Genomic DNA, 16,353 nt, shown 5'->3' on the forward strand with positions numbered 1-16,353 from the left:
AGTCGAAAACAATGTGAGCTATTTTGCCAGGTGCGCTGAAGATATGATTGTCGAGATGTTTCAATATCGGTCTTGCAAAATTTAGACAATGAAGGAGAAAGTATCTGGATGTTTCCAACTCACTTTCTTCTATACAAATTTGACTCTTGATTTTCAAGTGTTGATGTTTCTACCACGTTTTATTCATAAAGTTTTTGCAGCTGGCGTCCAGAAATATTCTCCAACTTACAGCATGATCGACGTTACGAACAATGACCTGTTAGAACTCCCTCAAGCAAAGATCCAGTGAGGATCTCTTACGATAGAGCTTAGGTCAAAAGGATTATACGACAGCCCATGAACCGATGGTATTCCAGCGCAGGCCAAGCTCTCGGGAAGCCCAGCTATTCAGTAGCAAAACTGATGAGGAGAGGGAGGCACCAACCCCTTTCCATTCTACTAATAGCGAGAATATTGTACCATTCTTTGTCAGCTCATCAGCTTCATAGTTACCTGCGATTTTGCTACGATCGGGCATACATACCAGCGTTATCACAAAGTGACTCGATGTCTTTAATAACGAGGTTAGGCCTTGCTTAACTATCCTTAAATGCACGGTTAGTGAACTGAAGGCTAGTATCACCGCCCTACATCTTAAAAAGTTCATTCTTCCATTGTAAATTTTGTCTCTATCCGCTGCAAAGTCAAACATATGAAGATTTTCGAATGTGCCCACATTGCACTTACTAGGTCGCTGAATTTAATTACTTATTTTAACAAACATGGGTTCTTTTAAGAATATTTGCAATGTCTTCTGAAAAAGTTAATATATGGTAATTAACAAAAATTTTGAATCACAGGATTTTCATAACAGCCTTCATACACGAGTCACCCGGTTTTTTTTTTTTTTTTAAGAAGTAGAGGTGGCAATAGTGAGCTCCAAATGCAAGGAGATTAACTCTCCAAAAATTATAATTTTAATGTCCACTCCAAATGAGTTATTCTTGCCTAGTTAAAGGAGAATATAGGAAAGTTAGATAGTATTAATAGGTCAGAACTTATATATCAGAAACAAAATATAAATGGTATTCATTTCCACTAGTAAATATGAAGTATTAAAAACCCATACGTACTTCCATATATGTATGTTTCAGCTACATTTTCCTCACACATTCAAAAAAAAACCACATCTTGTCTACTATAACTTTCACTTTATTCAAAAACAAGACTCACACAAAATTCTATTCTAAAACTAAACATAAATGTCTCTTCAATTAAATTAGAGCAACAATGTTAATAGTCATGAAAATACAACTAAAACCCAAAACCACGAACAAACAACATAAAACTTTTGCATGTTTCTTCGAATACATTGTTTCCTTGTTTTCCGACTGCATATGCTCGTCCTTTCGCGCAACCAACTGACAAAATCTGTCTGTTTGCCCGCCACTTGTTTATAGCGTCTGCGGCTTGACTCCAACTGCAGTGGAAATCCCCAAACCATTGAACGCCAGCAGCCGACAACCGACCGTCAACCACCGGAGTCACTTTCAACCATCAACCTTGTCGGCGACATTGAAAACAAATACCCAACCGACAGACATCAACGGAACAAGTGGAGCAGACATGCTACATGCATGAGAGTATGTGAGAGCGCTAAGGTCCTTATGGCGGCTGAAAGGAGGATATTTGTTGGCGCTGCGGCCTCTGGGGCATGTAGAGCTTTAACAGATTTAAACAAAAAACAGACAGTAAAAAGAGTAAGAGAGGAAGCAAAATAACCACCCATTGCTCTGAAAAACCGAAATTTACACCAAAATGGTAGAGAACAAAAGTATAAATATATGTAGGAAATGTTGAAAAAAGGGAAAAGCATGCGATATGCAAAAGTCGACAAACCGGAAAAGCGCATTCAGTTGAGCGGAGGTGGTCTAGAATACCAGAAAAAAGCAGTTAACGTTTCAAAATGTAAAGCTATTAAATGAAAATGGTAGATTTTCAACAATGCGTTGCCAGTGGCAATGGAAAGTGTGCTGAAAAAATTGGCTCAACAAGCAATAAATATTAAAATATAAATGGCGCTACAAAATGTTAAAGAAAGAATAACATAACGCAAAAAACATAAAAAACATAACACAATATAACGTTGCGTAACATAGCATAACTTAACTTAACTTAAAATAAATTTAAAATCAAGAAGTAAAGTAAAATAACATATAAATTTAACGTTATATAACATAATATAACTTGACATAACATAACTTAACATAAGATAAGTTAATTTAACTTAAAATACAATTAAAATAAATTAAAATAAGTAAGGTTCATTAAAATATAAATTTTAAATTACCTTACATAACTTAACATAAGGTAACGTAGCATAATCTTACTTAACTTAAAGTTAAATACAGGTAATTAACCTAAAAAGTTCACTTTACCTAACATAGCATAACATACTGAACTTAGCTTAACTTAACTTAACTTAGCTTAACTTAACTTAACTTAACTTAACTTAACTTAACTTAACTTAACTTAACTTAACTTAACTTAATTTAACTTAACTTAAGTGAACTTTAACTTAACTTAACTTAATTTAACTCATAATATACATTTTAAACTAGCTTACTTAAAAACAGCAATTCCAAGATGGAAGATAGGAGATAGAAGTCCAAAATTGAGTTAATATTTCTTAAGAAGCCACCCTCTATTTTACTCGACTAACATAAATTGTCTCATGCTCTCCAAACAGCTGTCGTTTTGTGGATATTATAGGGATTCAGAAACATTATCCTGACTCTTATGTACTTATAAATTGCATAAATATGCCCACTCGAAGACCGTTACTTACACTTACATGCGACCAATGAGAAAAATGTCTAGAGTGTGGCAAATGTTGCAACATGGCCATTCATTCTGCATGCGTTGCAACCTTACAAACAGAGAAAGGCAATTCAGCTACAAGGACAATCACATGTTGCTATAGTAATAACAACAACGCCAATAAGGTAGCATAGCAACAAGCATTTGAGCAACAATATCAGACAGGATAAGCACACATACATACATACATCGAAAACAAGTGAATATTGAATCGGTGGCAGCGTTTGGCAAATTTATGCATTTATTGCTTAGGTGCATGCGTATATGTGTGTGTGTTTGTATGTTAATATTTACGAAAGTGTCTCCGGGTTGCCATGCCGTCGTTCGAATGAGAGTGTGGGCGTGGTTTGCAGAGATAATTAAAATACTTCAAAGGGAAGAATGATAACAGCGGAAAATAATGTGAGGTGTAAAGCGGGAAAGATAATTAATAAGCCAGAGCAAAATTCAGTTATGCTATAAAAGCAAAGAGGTTATGTTGAGTTTGGTGTTTAATCTTATTTCGAGTGCACAATAGAGTTATTTATGAGTTATCTGATTTTCGAGGAAATGACATTCGAGATTTTTTGATTCCGGAAGTCACGCAGGAGTGACTACTGTCGCAAAAAAGAGATCATAGCTTAAAAGGCTTAAATTTAGAAAAATATAATAAGGTGTATAAGAAAAAAAGTTAAGCTAAAATACCCTCCACCAATAAAAAAACAAGCTTCCATACATGAACTTGATTTTGATCGGTCAGTTTGTATGGTAGCTACATATATGCTATAAGGATCCAATCTTAATAATTTTGACGGAAATTTCACCACTACTCTAGGCAATAACCCATGCCGAATTTCTTGAAGATATCTAATGAAATGAAAAAGTTGTCCATATAAGGGCTTGATTGCGATTGTCCAGTTTATATGGCAGCTATACTCTGTGGTGATCCGATCTAAACCATTTCTTTGGACATGAACACATTGGATTAGGAAACAATCCATGTTAGATTTCGTGAATATATCTCGTCAAATAAAAAAGTTTTACCTATAACGACTTGAATTTCGACAATGTTTAGGGTATAAAAGGCTGAACAGAGTTAAGGAAATTGTGTATAAAGTCAATAAACTCCACAGCAGCTATGAGCTTAAAGTAGTAAAAGCTCGCAAGGCGCCATAATCAAATAAAAAAAAAGACAACTGCGCATTCGAGCTCGTTCAAGCGAAGGACATACACGACTGCTCTGCAGATTTATTGTTGTTGAATTAAAAGTTTATTTCGAAAAAAAATACGCACATAAAATGCAGCTGATGACAGCAATCGATGCAGTGTGTCTAGTGCGAGAAAGGGATGGAATATGGAACGGCGCGTAAAAGCCGGCAAAGCGCCAATTACAACCACCATACCCCAAACTGCAGTTAAGTCGGTCGTTTGTACCGAATAGTTGTTGTTTTATCCCCAGACACAACAATATGTTTCCAAATGTATTTATTTCTACACACACACAGACAAACAATAACGTAAACAAAATTAAAATAACACAATTTTTAGCAAACATACAATTGTGTGGCAATAAAATTGCAGGCAATGACAATGCCACACACTCCCGTGCCGCCAAACACTTGTCGCAGCTAGCAGGCTTACAGATTGTTGCTATTGCCTGCCCTTTGCCTGTTGTTTCTCCGCTCTAATTTCGCTCACGTACATCGTTTTTAACCCGCAAGCAACCCCGAAATTACTGCCACACAGTCGATAGCATTAACCATGAACTTGCAACAGCAAGTGTTGGCATTTCAGCGGTAAGCTCGTGCTACATACATGCTCCCCTCAGTTAGTGGGCGATATATACAGATGAATGTATTTAGATGAAATTCCTGTGCACACGCATTATAATTTTAAGCTGGCATTATAGCCGGCTCCCCACTGATGACACCCCGTTCCCGACATTTTATGTGATCACATAACATACTTAAAGCTCACCTAACCGGCGCTAGCGCAGCTGGATGCAGACTTATACACGTACACACACACATACGTATATACAGATTATGGATAATACTCCAAGAGAGCGGTTGGGTGGTGGAGCAGTCGAGCCTGTTGTACGTGCCTTTAATTTAAACGCATTTAGGCGTGCAAAAAGCACACCCTGAGGATATCAAGCAAAAACAACTCAAGCGCTACACGTTGGCACAGTGCAATATTTATACAAATTTCCCAAATGTCCACGGACCCGTCTGCCCAAAAAATTGCCATTCGCAGGCATCAAAAAAGCTGCCTGTCGAAGCGTAAATGTGGCCACTTTCATGCAGGCAAACCACATATTGACGCATTACTCAAGTGACTGCCGGACAGAATTGCAAATTTTAATGCTTGCGGTGTTGCCTCTGCCTCACTCTCGCTCTCTCTCGCCCGCACTAATGTCATATGGATGTTTGATGTCCTTTGTGGCTTAACTTTGGCATCCTGCGGCATCCCTGGCATTACAATGCAACTTGTCTGTACTTGCTGCTCAAACAAGAAGTGCTGTCCACACTTTTCTTGTCTGCTGCTGTTCACTTAACTTCTTGCCGGCTGCCCATCCATCAGCGGTGTTTGTTTTACCTGTGGCGTTTGCAATTTTCCTAATTTCATTTGCTTTAATTTCGTAAATGTCGAATTAATTTCACTTAGTGTTTGCAATGGGACGACCAGCTATTGGCTGCATATCTTCTTGCGCTTTATGGCTTCGCTGCGTAAACTTTGTCGAACATATTGTTGCATTTGGACTCAATTGCAATTATTTTTAAATTCATAAAAGAGTGATTAAATGAGTGAAATTTGTTGACAAATGAAAACTTAACTATTTAAAATATAGAGATTCTTTTATTTCCCCAAATTGTCGTACAAAAAATATTAACTATCGTACTTTTACTTTACTTAAAGTTAATCAATAAACTAAACAAAATTTTAATTGACTTTTTTACTTCACATAACTAAAAGGAACAAAATTATAAGTTCAAAGTTTAATGCACAAATATTTTGGGATCCTGATATTTTAGCATTAAAAACTGCATTAATGATTATTAATATTTAAATTTTAACAAAAGAATTAATTCCTTAAAAATTAAAGTTTAAATATGATCTACATCATTTTAACGTTTCAAAATTCTATACAAATTTACAAACATACCCTTAACTCCGAAAATGTTACGCTCCTATTTTGATATGGTTATGCAAATGTCTCAATACAGTCACAATACAAATTTTGAAAAAAGTTAACTAATGCGAATGAAATTATGCAGAGGGCACAATGAGACGCTTGATGAGCGATGACCGAACGATTTCTATGAAAAAAACCTGATATTTAAATAAGGGCGAAGCTAAAAAGTGCATTATGCCCGATTATCAAACTTTCAAGGGTTGGTCATTATCTGTCGATTTACATAGCGCGTAGATGGCAATACTTTGACGGAAAATAATATAGCAGTAGTGGTTAATTGCAGCGGAAGAGTAGTGAGTACTGACAGCTTTTGCAACGGTTGTTGAGCAGTTGACATCCAAATGACAGCCAAGCGCTGATTTATTGAAATCATACGCACACTAAGTTATTACTAGAAGAGTCATAAAAGTATAGATTGTGCAATATGTATGTATGTATGTATGTAAGCAACAGCCGCAATAAAATCCTATATTTATATGGGTGGGTGTACCGGCGACAAGTATTGCATGCGTTAATTAACAATTGTTCACTAGCGGGAAGGGTTGAAACTGCTTTTTAGTACTTTTGCAACAGCTTTAATAAAGGATTGTCGAGTTAAATCCACTTTTTTAGGAGGTGTCGTTTGGTGAATACAAGGTTGTCATAGAAATGGCACAAGTGCGGATGACAGCTGTCAAATGGGTTTTTTTATTTGCAACGCTTGAGAAAGATCACAGCAAGTGGAAGTTAAAACATAATAAATTGCTAAGAACTGTATCTTTACTGCTGATTGGACTTCTGTAAAGCTAATAGAAAATTGTCGTATATTCGATATTGGATAAAGGTATACTATATAGCAAGGATTCAAATCGGGTGTAAAATTTAGTATATCGAATAAAGAAATCGCAGATACTTTTTTCAAAGGCAACCCAGGAGTTATCTCAGATGGTGTTTATTGTAGATACCTAACTTAAAAGTTTTTAATCCAGAATAGTTTGCATTGTTTTAAGCAAATTGAAAATAATACTTGTTTTTTCTGGCTTCTGGTTTTTAAAATATAAGTAATTCTGACTGTGCGATGTTTTGCAGATGTCTAAAGTGCAACGGCCCTTTGAACTTTACATCGCAGTTTATTTAATCTGATATCGGTTCAAATAAAGTTGTCGTCCAAACTTTTTTGCTACGTTGAGAACATAAAAACTGGTTTTCTTACAGACAATTGATTTATATCCACTTCTGAGTTTAAGGCCATAATAGAACGAAAAATCGTGAATCAAAATTCTGTTTTTATAAAATCGTTCCACTAAGTTTCATTCCCAATTACACACTATGAAAGAAATGCCAACAATTTTAAATGAGTATATTGGGTAGTCGAAATAGTCTTTTCGTATTTCTAATCAAACTTCAACTAATTTTTTTTACATTTACAATGAACTTCAATGAGCCATATATCTACCATTTTGGTTGACTAACTTTTTGCTATTTTTCCGCTAAAGGCATTATTCCATCAGTGTAAACCTTTTCTGCGAAAAACTGGGACCAATAATTTTCTTAGGCTTCTCTTGAAGCCAACTTTATTCCATTAAGGGAGTTCTGCATTGACCGAAACAAATAATTGTCCGTTAATGTAAGATCAGAGCTATATGGTGGATGCATCAAGACTTCCGTAAACTCGACAGATTTTATTAGTAGCCAGCGTGGCATTCTTCACTTTTATTAAAAATTTCGAAATATAGTAAATTTCTTCATTATTTTCACTAATTTTTGAACAGCTGTAACTTTCACGGATTTATTTTTTTTGTTAAATGAAGCTTAAAACCTCACCTTTCCAACACTATAGAGTTTGATGCAATGTGATTGGTAGGACTGGAGATATACGACTGACTGCAACTACATCTACTGACAAAATAGGAAATTACTTTTTCGAATACCCAATATAATTTTTCAAGATTATTCGTATAAACCAAAAATGACGACAAGAGCTGTAGAGAAGCTTCAGAGACGAAATTCAGAATGCTTAAAGTACAGATATCAAAATAGTTTAACTTGAAATAGACAGAAGGTACTGAATTCTGGTACCAGGTCTATAAAAGTTATTTAATAATTCTAATAAAATCAATTATTAACCATAAAGAGCTTAGAATTCGAAATGACTATTCAATTATATTTTTTGTAAACAAAAAAAATATATATGTATAACCTTTCACAAAAAACACTTTGTTGCCATAGTAAAATCGAAATAATTTTACGACAATTTCATTACCAACTCCGTGCACTCACTGCATTTTGTTATTTATGTGATTATTACAATTTTTTCTAGTGTTTACGAAAAAATATATTACACTATTTATTCAGCTGTCAGATGCAGTAGTTGGTGCTCAATCATTCAAGGAAGAGTCGCGCTGTGCGAGCAACTCCCTTTTTTCTACTTCGAATGCTAACTACGCGCATTTGTTTACTTTACTACTCCTATACAAGTGCCCTGCCACCCCTTGCACTCGTCGCTTAAACGCTTTACCTTCACCACAGCAACCATAGCCGGTAACCAGGGGGTACAGTGTGGGCTTTATGGCCAACTGTCGTCTACAGTTGTACTTTCATCTTTTATTTTCCGCACAAGCTGATTGCTCGCTGCTCAAATCGAAAAATAACTGTTGCAAAAATAACTCATACAGATACAGAGCGCCGGCTGCAGCTGGTGGGCGTAAAAAATGCGTACAAAAGTACTAGCAATGAGTTATGTGTGAAGTGAAGTTGTAGAGAAGTACAAGTGGAGTTTATCCCCACCAAACGTATACACAGGGGAACACTTAGTTCATTAGTTACTTTTGTGTATACAACAATTTCACTCTTATTTGGCTTAATTTGAAATACACAAAAATTGCAACCCTGCATAATTTAACTAAACTATACAATAAGTATTTAATCTACTACTTTGTTATGCATTACATTATTAATGCCTTTGTAATTAACTCTCTCGAGTATTTCCGCTCATAAATACTATAATAACAAGTTCACTTTCGTTATTTAGCAGTAAGTAGTGTGCTTTAACAGCAGGCCGTCAAAGGTGTCAAAAGGCGTACAATTTGATGTCCAGCAGGCGCCAACAAAACACAGCATCGGTGTTGATGATTAAAATTGTTAATCCCTTTTCTCATTAACGCACACAGCCACAAGCACTCGTAAAGAAATTCGGAAAGCGGCCAGTCGGCATAAATTAATTTTGAGCACGCTGAGCGCGTGGCAAAAGCTTTATGAACACTTCATGTGCTTTTCTGGCTAATATATTTATGTGCCTGTATATACTATATGTATTTATAAATAAATTATATATATTGCCATAAAATGGGGTGCGAAATATTAGGCATCATAAGAAACATGTGCCATTAATGTTCATGCGAAAATAGTTCCAAATTTACTACCGAAAGGAAATTGAGTCACAATTTTCAAAGTTCGCTCATCAAAGGGTTGCACTTTGCTCGAGTATAGTCTTCGGTATGGCAATTTACGGATTAGAAGTCAGCAGTGACCATGAAATGTGCTAATTAGCACAGGTGCTCACCGTTATTGCAACATTACTAACCACTCGTACGCATTTTACGAAGGAAATTAGTAAGGGTCAATTATACCTATATATGGAACTATAGTGTACGAGCGATTGTAAAAGTCTGATTGGTGTTTGGCCGAACTTCCATACCATTTTATTATTTGTTATCTCAATTCAACCTAATCCATCCTAAGGCTCAAACCGACCACATATCTGAAGGATGCAACACACTAAGATACTTAACTGCAACGTCCACTAACTTTTCATATATGAGTTTTTCAACAAAAATCACACGTGCTTTCGCATTTAATATCCGCAACTTTCCACCAAATGCAATCAGTAGCTTACCCCTTAGCTCTCTGTTTACAAGAAACAGCTTCAGGGTTGCAGTGAAAACTAAATATTTCAGTGAAAACTAAATATTTCAGTGAAAATATTTGCATAGACTGAAATGAAAAGTCAACAAAATTGAATTTGTTAAGGGGTTGCAAAGTGCATAGTAGCGACTCTTATACTTATCGGCTTGCAAGCAGTTGAGCACTTGTATGACATACTGTCATATTTATATGGTTAATAGTAATGTTATCTTCGCTAAATGGAAAGTAAAGCTCGCATGTATTCGGTGGGAGTAAATTTGTAGACAAGACACTGAGTAAATGAGATGACGAAAAGATAAGTTGCTTGATCACTGCGAGTAATGTGAAATGTTAGGAATATAATAATAAGAGCAGCTACCGTTACTGATATTTTTGTGACTCAGAACAAGGGAGCTTGCTTAAAAAGATGTAGGGTAAAGCTCAGCCCCTGTACTTACACTTATGCACACTTCGTTGAGCAGTGAGATCTACAGTTCAACTCTTCCATTTTGCAACCAGTGTCTAAGTGTCCCCAGTTTTCTTTTTTAATGAAAGAAAGCGTCACTTTTGCCTACTTTGAAGTTCCAAATGGTTTTTAGGAAGCTCATTTTCAGAATTAGAATACTTATTTTAGCACTGTTATCAAATATTTTTATCGTTGCAGCTGCAAAAATATTAGCACTTTGCTAACAGTTCTGTTTTTTACGTTTCAAATACCTTTTCGATTTCACTCAATTGTTATTGATATCAATTCTATTGAAGAAAACCTTTTCAGGACTTCCCAACAACTCTTCGTTCCCTCCAAGACTTTATTTTAGCGAAACTTAGCCATAATGCTAGTTATGTCAAAATATTTTCAGGCTGAGTAAAATTTAGTTTAATTATCTGCAGTCTGAAGTCAAATGGTAATGATCCCTAACTAATAGAGTATAATAAAGTACTTCAGCGAAGTCGTCAATTTCATTTTTTAAGGAGAAACGGATTTGATATTGACAATCGTCCATATTACACTTATATTATTGCCCAATCACGACGGTATCAGCGGAAACTTCAAAAAAAAATGTGCTTATACCCAATTCATCCGATTGGAAGCGAATGGGTTTAACGATATCCTCTTGCGTTCTAGCACCCTATGAATCTTCAGAGAGCTTACCATGCGTTGATCAGCAACACGAACTTGTGCGACTGTGAGCGACTTCTGGCCCGGCGTGAAGTTTAAAAGGTTCTTCGATCTTTTTGTTTTCAGAAGAGTGCAATTGCAAGTGTTCTGACTGGACACTGTCTAATAGGCTTACACGCTTGTTGTCAATGCTGCATGCAGGAAGACGAGATAGAAGCGAACCTAGGAACCTGGGTTTGATATTAACCGCCTTTATGGTGTTCAAGTGCGATTCATTGTTTTCGGATCAGCCCTACGCCCTAATCTAACATTAGGGATGTTAGATTCGATGTTTCATTTTCCATTGCAAGTAATTGCTAAACTGCACTACTTGTTCCGAGAGCTGGTTTTAATGTTTCGATTACCCGTAAACATACCAAATGAGAGTCTTAAGTTTTATTAAGTACAAATTCTTTAGAGAACTTATTTACTGCTACAAATATCTTTTCGTGCAAACTCCACGAAACTGCAAAACGATCATTGCAAGGCCGTTCAGCGGAAAACCGGTTTTCCATAAAAACAAGTTTAAGACAGCTCAGTACTGCACATATTGGACAATTATGCCCGCAATACCCGCGCTCACATACCAAATACGGCTCACTTGCGCACTTATTAGCGTCATTTGTCCAGCAAAGTGATCGCATTAATTACAAGTCGTAAGTGGCTCCATTTGGAGTCACGACGCGACGCGTGTGCTTCTCACTCTATTTCGAAGTAAACGCGCTCCTAGTGAAGACCGCGTGCTGCTGCGAGCACAAGTAGAGCCATAAGCGGCTTGTTTAGCGAGCAATTTAAGAGCAATTCATTATCACGGCCAAGTGAGCGAGTGCCCATAGGGGCCAAGGCGTGCCAGAGTCCAGTGGAAATGAGCATTTAGCAGAAATTAAATGCAATGATTAAACAATTTCATTGTGGTTCTCACAAACACCGTGCACACTACAACAGCCTAGTTGCTTACATATATAAATAAATTGCTATTTTTTATTGTTGTTATTTATTATTATTAGTAAATTGTTATTAATTGTAGCTTAATTGCTATAAAATGACAAAAGAGCTGACGTTGGAAAATAGTTGCTTCACGTTAGTTGACCTACTTTGCTGGGTTCATGTCGTTGAGTGAACGTTTTGTAGTCACAAATTATCTTCGAAAATAAATTTAAATTTTTTGAGAACTTAAGACTCGTGCTGCTTAGCAGTTTTAACAATTTACCGTGGAAATATCCAACACTTGCAATTCTTTTCGCTTTGTAGCGCGTATATTTTTACGACTACAAATTGCTTGTACATCTGTCTCTTCTACTTAGATTTTTTTCATTTCTACATTCTAATTAATTTTTCCAAACATTTCCGCAAACATCACAACTCTAAGTAGTTGCAAATTAACCTCTGCCTCATCGCGGCAGCCGCTAACGGCCGCGCTCCGTCGCCACCGCGCCCAACGGACCGGCTGTCTGTGCAACTCTTCCATGCAAAGATGCGGAAAATAGGAAGAGAACACAAATGCAACGCTTCCACTTGTGCGCGTACATCAAATACGCGGCTATTTTTAAAATTCAAACGTCAGTCAAACGAAAGCGGCGCGGGGCAGGCGGGCAGCGGGCGAGCCAAAGTGCGGGCAAAGACTCCAAAATGTGGCGTGCAAGCTCGTGCGTGTTGCAGTCAGCCAGCGAGACACAACAAATGCATTGCATACACACTCTTGGCAGCGCCGCACAGCACAGCGCATAATCGTTTGTGGAAAAATCCTTTTTGGCGTTGAGAAATTGCATCAAAATACGTCGCCGTGATGTTGCTGTTGCACGGCTACTGCAGCACACTTGAAGCCAGCAAAGTGCGTAAGATTCATATATTCGTGAATAATTATATATGTATGTGTGTGTTTGTTGGTACTCCCTAGAGAGCGGGCAAGGTAAACAACCGCATACGCAATGCAATGCCACTTGAGCAGCGGACGTTGCGGCATTGCCATATAGACGCGCGTTGGCGTTGGCTCGAGTGTTCTGCATTTCAGCGCGATAATCATGAGACTGAGTGCGGCGACGCAATTCGTTACTGTTTTGCACGGCGCTATTTTTTGCTGCTGCTGTAAGGAATTCCCAGTACTTAAGAATTCTTATTGGGAATCAAGGGTGCTTCAAATATGCGTATGCGTATTTTATGGTAATGCTATGTTTGCTGGGCTGGAGAGTTTGTATAGTTTTGCGAAAAACGGAGACGGTAATTCCACTAACCATGAATCGGTTTCGCACCACGTTTGCTCTAGTGGATAATGCGCATTCTCAGAGATGCCGTAAAGTGCGCTCCGAAGATGCTATAGCTGCTGTGTAGAAAAGTATCGAAGAAGACCTGATGACGAAGTTAACGTAGATTCCGCTTTTCATAAGAGAATTTTGTTCAGCGAAGAAGCTTACTGTCCATCGCCAAAAAGTCACTGTTTGGTGAGTTCTATCGGGAGAGGGATTCAAAGAAACAGCTTGCAAAAACGAAATTGTCCAATTTAGAATGATGATAACCCGAAACCATTGTTGAGATACCATTACATCCTCAAAAAGTCACTGTTTGGTGAGTTCTATTGGGAGAGGGATCTATACATCTATGACTAATGACTTTTTCGTGTCTGAATTGGAGGATTTTCATGTAGATGATCTTACAGCGAACGAAACAATCAATTTATTGAAGGAATTTTTTTTAGGCACGTCATCACGCGTTTTGGCCTGTAGCGTGCACTTGAGGATCGTGCAATTTAGTACTGTTAGACTATTTTTTATGAGACTATGTGGCGACGCTTGCCCAGAGAGAGGCAGAGTGAGACGACCAACGGATTGGAAGAGAATATTCGGCTTGTTTTTACTGACATACGTCTCCAATAGCTGAAAGAATGGTCGAAAATTGGACCTTTCGGATAGAATTTGTTCAAGCACGCCCCACAGTCACTTAGTCGAAATTATCTTCGAAATATAATGGCAAGCACATATCTTTATAACAAAGCTAATTTTGGACCACAATATTCAGTAATGCGTCTTATTTCTTCTTGAAAACCACATGTAAAATTTTTTAAATACTAATATACTTAGAACCTCAAAGAATAATAACATGGTTTTAGCAACCTTTCTTAAAAATTGTATCAACTCATTAATCGGACAGAAAATAATAACTTAATATCACCCTTACATAGAAATATTTAACTTTTCAAACATTTTTCTTTGTGGCTATGCAACATCGAACATGTCGTGGCCCCAACTTATGACAGAGCAGCCCCACCAGCTGCACTCGCTCCACAACCACCCAACTCTCTACTCTCAGCAGTCTACTCTCTACTCACTTAGCGCGTTCAACGCTACTTAATGCAGTCTATGCTTGCGAACCGGTTTTTCCGGCAGCCGGCTGTCAGTTTCTGTTTTGATTATTTTATTTCCAGTGCCGCACAAACACACGCACACCCCATGCGCCAGGCAAATAAACAAAAACCGTTTGTTATACAATTTGCTTTTACACTCTCGCGCTCTTATAAACAAAAGTTAATTGGGGAGCGAATTTCTGTATCTCCGCTCAACAGTTGCAGAGCAAACTCTATAACTTGTATGCAACTTCATTTTCAACTCCACCGCCGCACACCATTTGCACTTAAAACGTTGTTGTATTTACTCGCAAGCATAGTGACTCCTTTCTCATTTCACCCACCCGTTAGCCACCTCGAACAGTTGTTGAAGGCTGTTTGCGTTGTCCGCTGCTGGATGACGGTCTGGCTGACTGCTTGTCGTAACTTCTTGGTGCGTGTTTTGGCTTCAGTCGCTTTGTCGGGTTGTTTGTGTAAGTTGTACGCACCGCAGCGTTTTTTGCTGACGCTCGCATCTGTTTGGAGTAGTCGTCGCGCGGACATTGAACGTGTTGAACGTTTATTTTCATCGTTTGAGAACTGAGCGCGCCGTATGGCGAACGAGTCGCGAGGAAAATTCAATTCTAACGCGAAACAATTTCACACTAGTGTCGGCTCTTTTTGCTTCGGTGTTGTTGATGCAGCTTTGTGTTAAAAGTGGTAAACATTGATTTGATATCAGTTATCAGTGAAGTGTTGTCAACAAATTTAGTGGCGAAATTTCAATGAGAGCGTGTTGTGCTGAAAGTGCTGTAAATAATTGAATTCGTATCTGGATAAAAGAGAAAAATTTTAAAAAATAAAAATTTTAAAAATATTTTTAATGTGGAAAATAAAAACAAAATTGTCTTTAAAAAAAGTGCCAGAAAAAATTGTTTATAGCTATATATATGTAGATTTAGAGTGCAAGTCTATTGAATATATGTACTCATCTCGGATGTGTGAAGGGTGTATAAAAAATGCAGTCTATGTAGTTCATAAGCTACGTTTATTGTAAACTAATTGTAAACTAATTAAATTGAAATAATTTGTATATGTTTGGATAACTCAATTGCCGAAATTTTTCTCCAAGAGTAAATCCAAAAATTTATTTAAAAAAAAATTGAAACATTTATTTTCCATTAGAAATTTTGTATTTACAACACTAACTTTTGTCTTAAAAAGTAATCTTTGGGTTTATAACTATTTTATTGTTTTTTTTTTGTTTTAAATTGAATTATTCAAAGATTTTAAAACTGCCCAACCGCTGTTTCCCAAAGAGTTTTTAACCGGTCTTGCCTTGCCATGAAGGAAAGTTATTGTTTCGTGCTTAGTCGAAAATTCCGACCGTTTTTCAGCAATCGCTAATTTCAATTTAATGACTTGTCTGTAGGGTTACATATTGATGGTTTTACTGGGTTTTAGAAGCTTATAGTACAGCACGCTTTCATGTTAGCTCCAAGTACACAATATTATATTGGTCCCATGGCTATTTGGCTTTACCGTTGATTTTGCTGGTTGACCAGGTTTTTTGAGTTTATAGTGATCATAATGAATTTCATCACGAGGCAATACAAAAATTACTTCTTTTGTAGTGTTCTGACATCTTTCAACGCTCTTTTCGCTTTAATTTTTAGACCACCGAACTTCTTTATTTCACAATGAAAACAATTTCAACATTTTTAAATGTATGCTTTAATAACTTTCCAAGTTACACACTATTCTTGTGTCTTCATCGAATAATGCTTATCTCTTTACTTTTTTGACCAACCTAGAAAATTTTTCGGATATATAACATAGACTATACATACAAAAATATTTATTCTTGTTACTGTTATGTTGTTGTGATTCTAAAATCTTTGAAAAAGTTCTTGCAAAAGCTGTATTTTGCAAGCTTTCATTTGAGGCGTAAAAAGCGCCATC

The 16,353-nt window shown here is 36.9% G+C and overlaps 1 protein-coding gene across 2 annotated transcripts in view; it reads left to right on the forward strand.

Annotated features, from left to right (window-relative positions):
• LOC108967868 (protein sickie) overlaps positions 1–16,353 on the forward strand; it is a 369,021-nt gene that overhangs the window by 165,050 nt on the left and 187,618 nt on the right. The window contains exon 1 of one of the 2 annotated variants that reach the window (XM_018931508.1): positions 15,019–15,111. The exons of the other annotated variant lie outside the window; for it this stretch is intronic. The gene's annotated coding sequence lies outside the window, so the exon portion shown is untranslated. Of the gene's footprint in view, positions 1–15,018; positions 15,112–16,353 lie in introns of those variants that run through there. 2 annotated transcript variants of the gene reach the window in all.

Source organism: Bactrocera latifrons, unplaced genomic scaffold (genome assembly GCF_001853355.1).
Source record: "Bactrocera latifrons isolate USDA-ARS-PBARC rearing strain unplaced genomic scaffold, ASM185335v1 scaffold_2, whole genome shotgun sequence".
Classification (NCBI taxonomy): Eukaryota; Metazoa; Arthropoda; class Insecta; order Diptera; family Tephritidae; genus Bactrocera; species Bactrocera latifrons.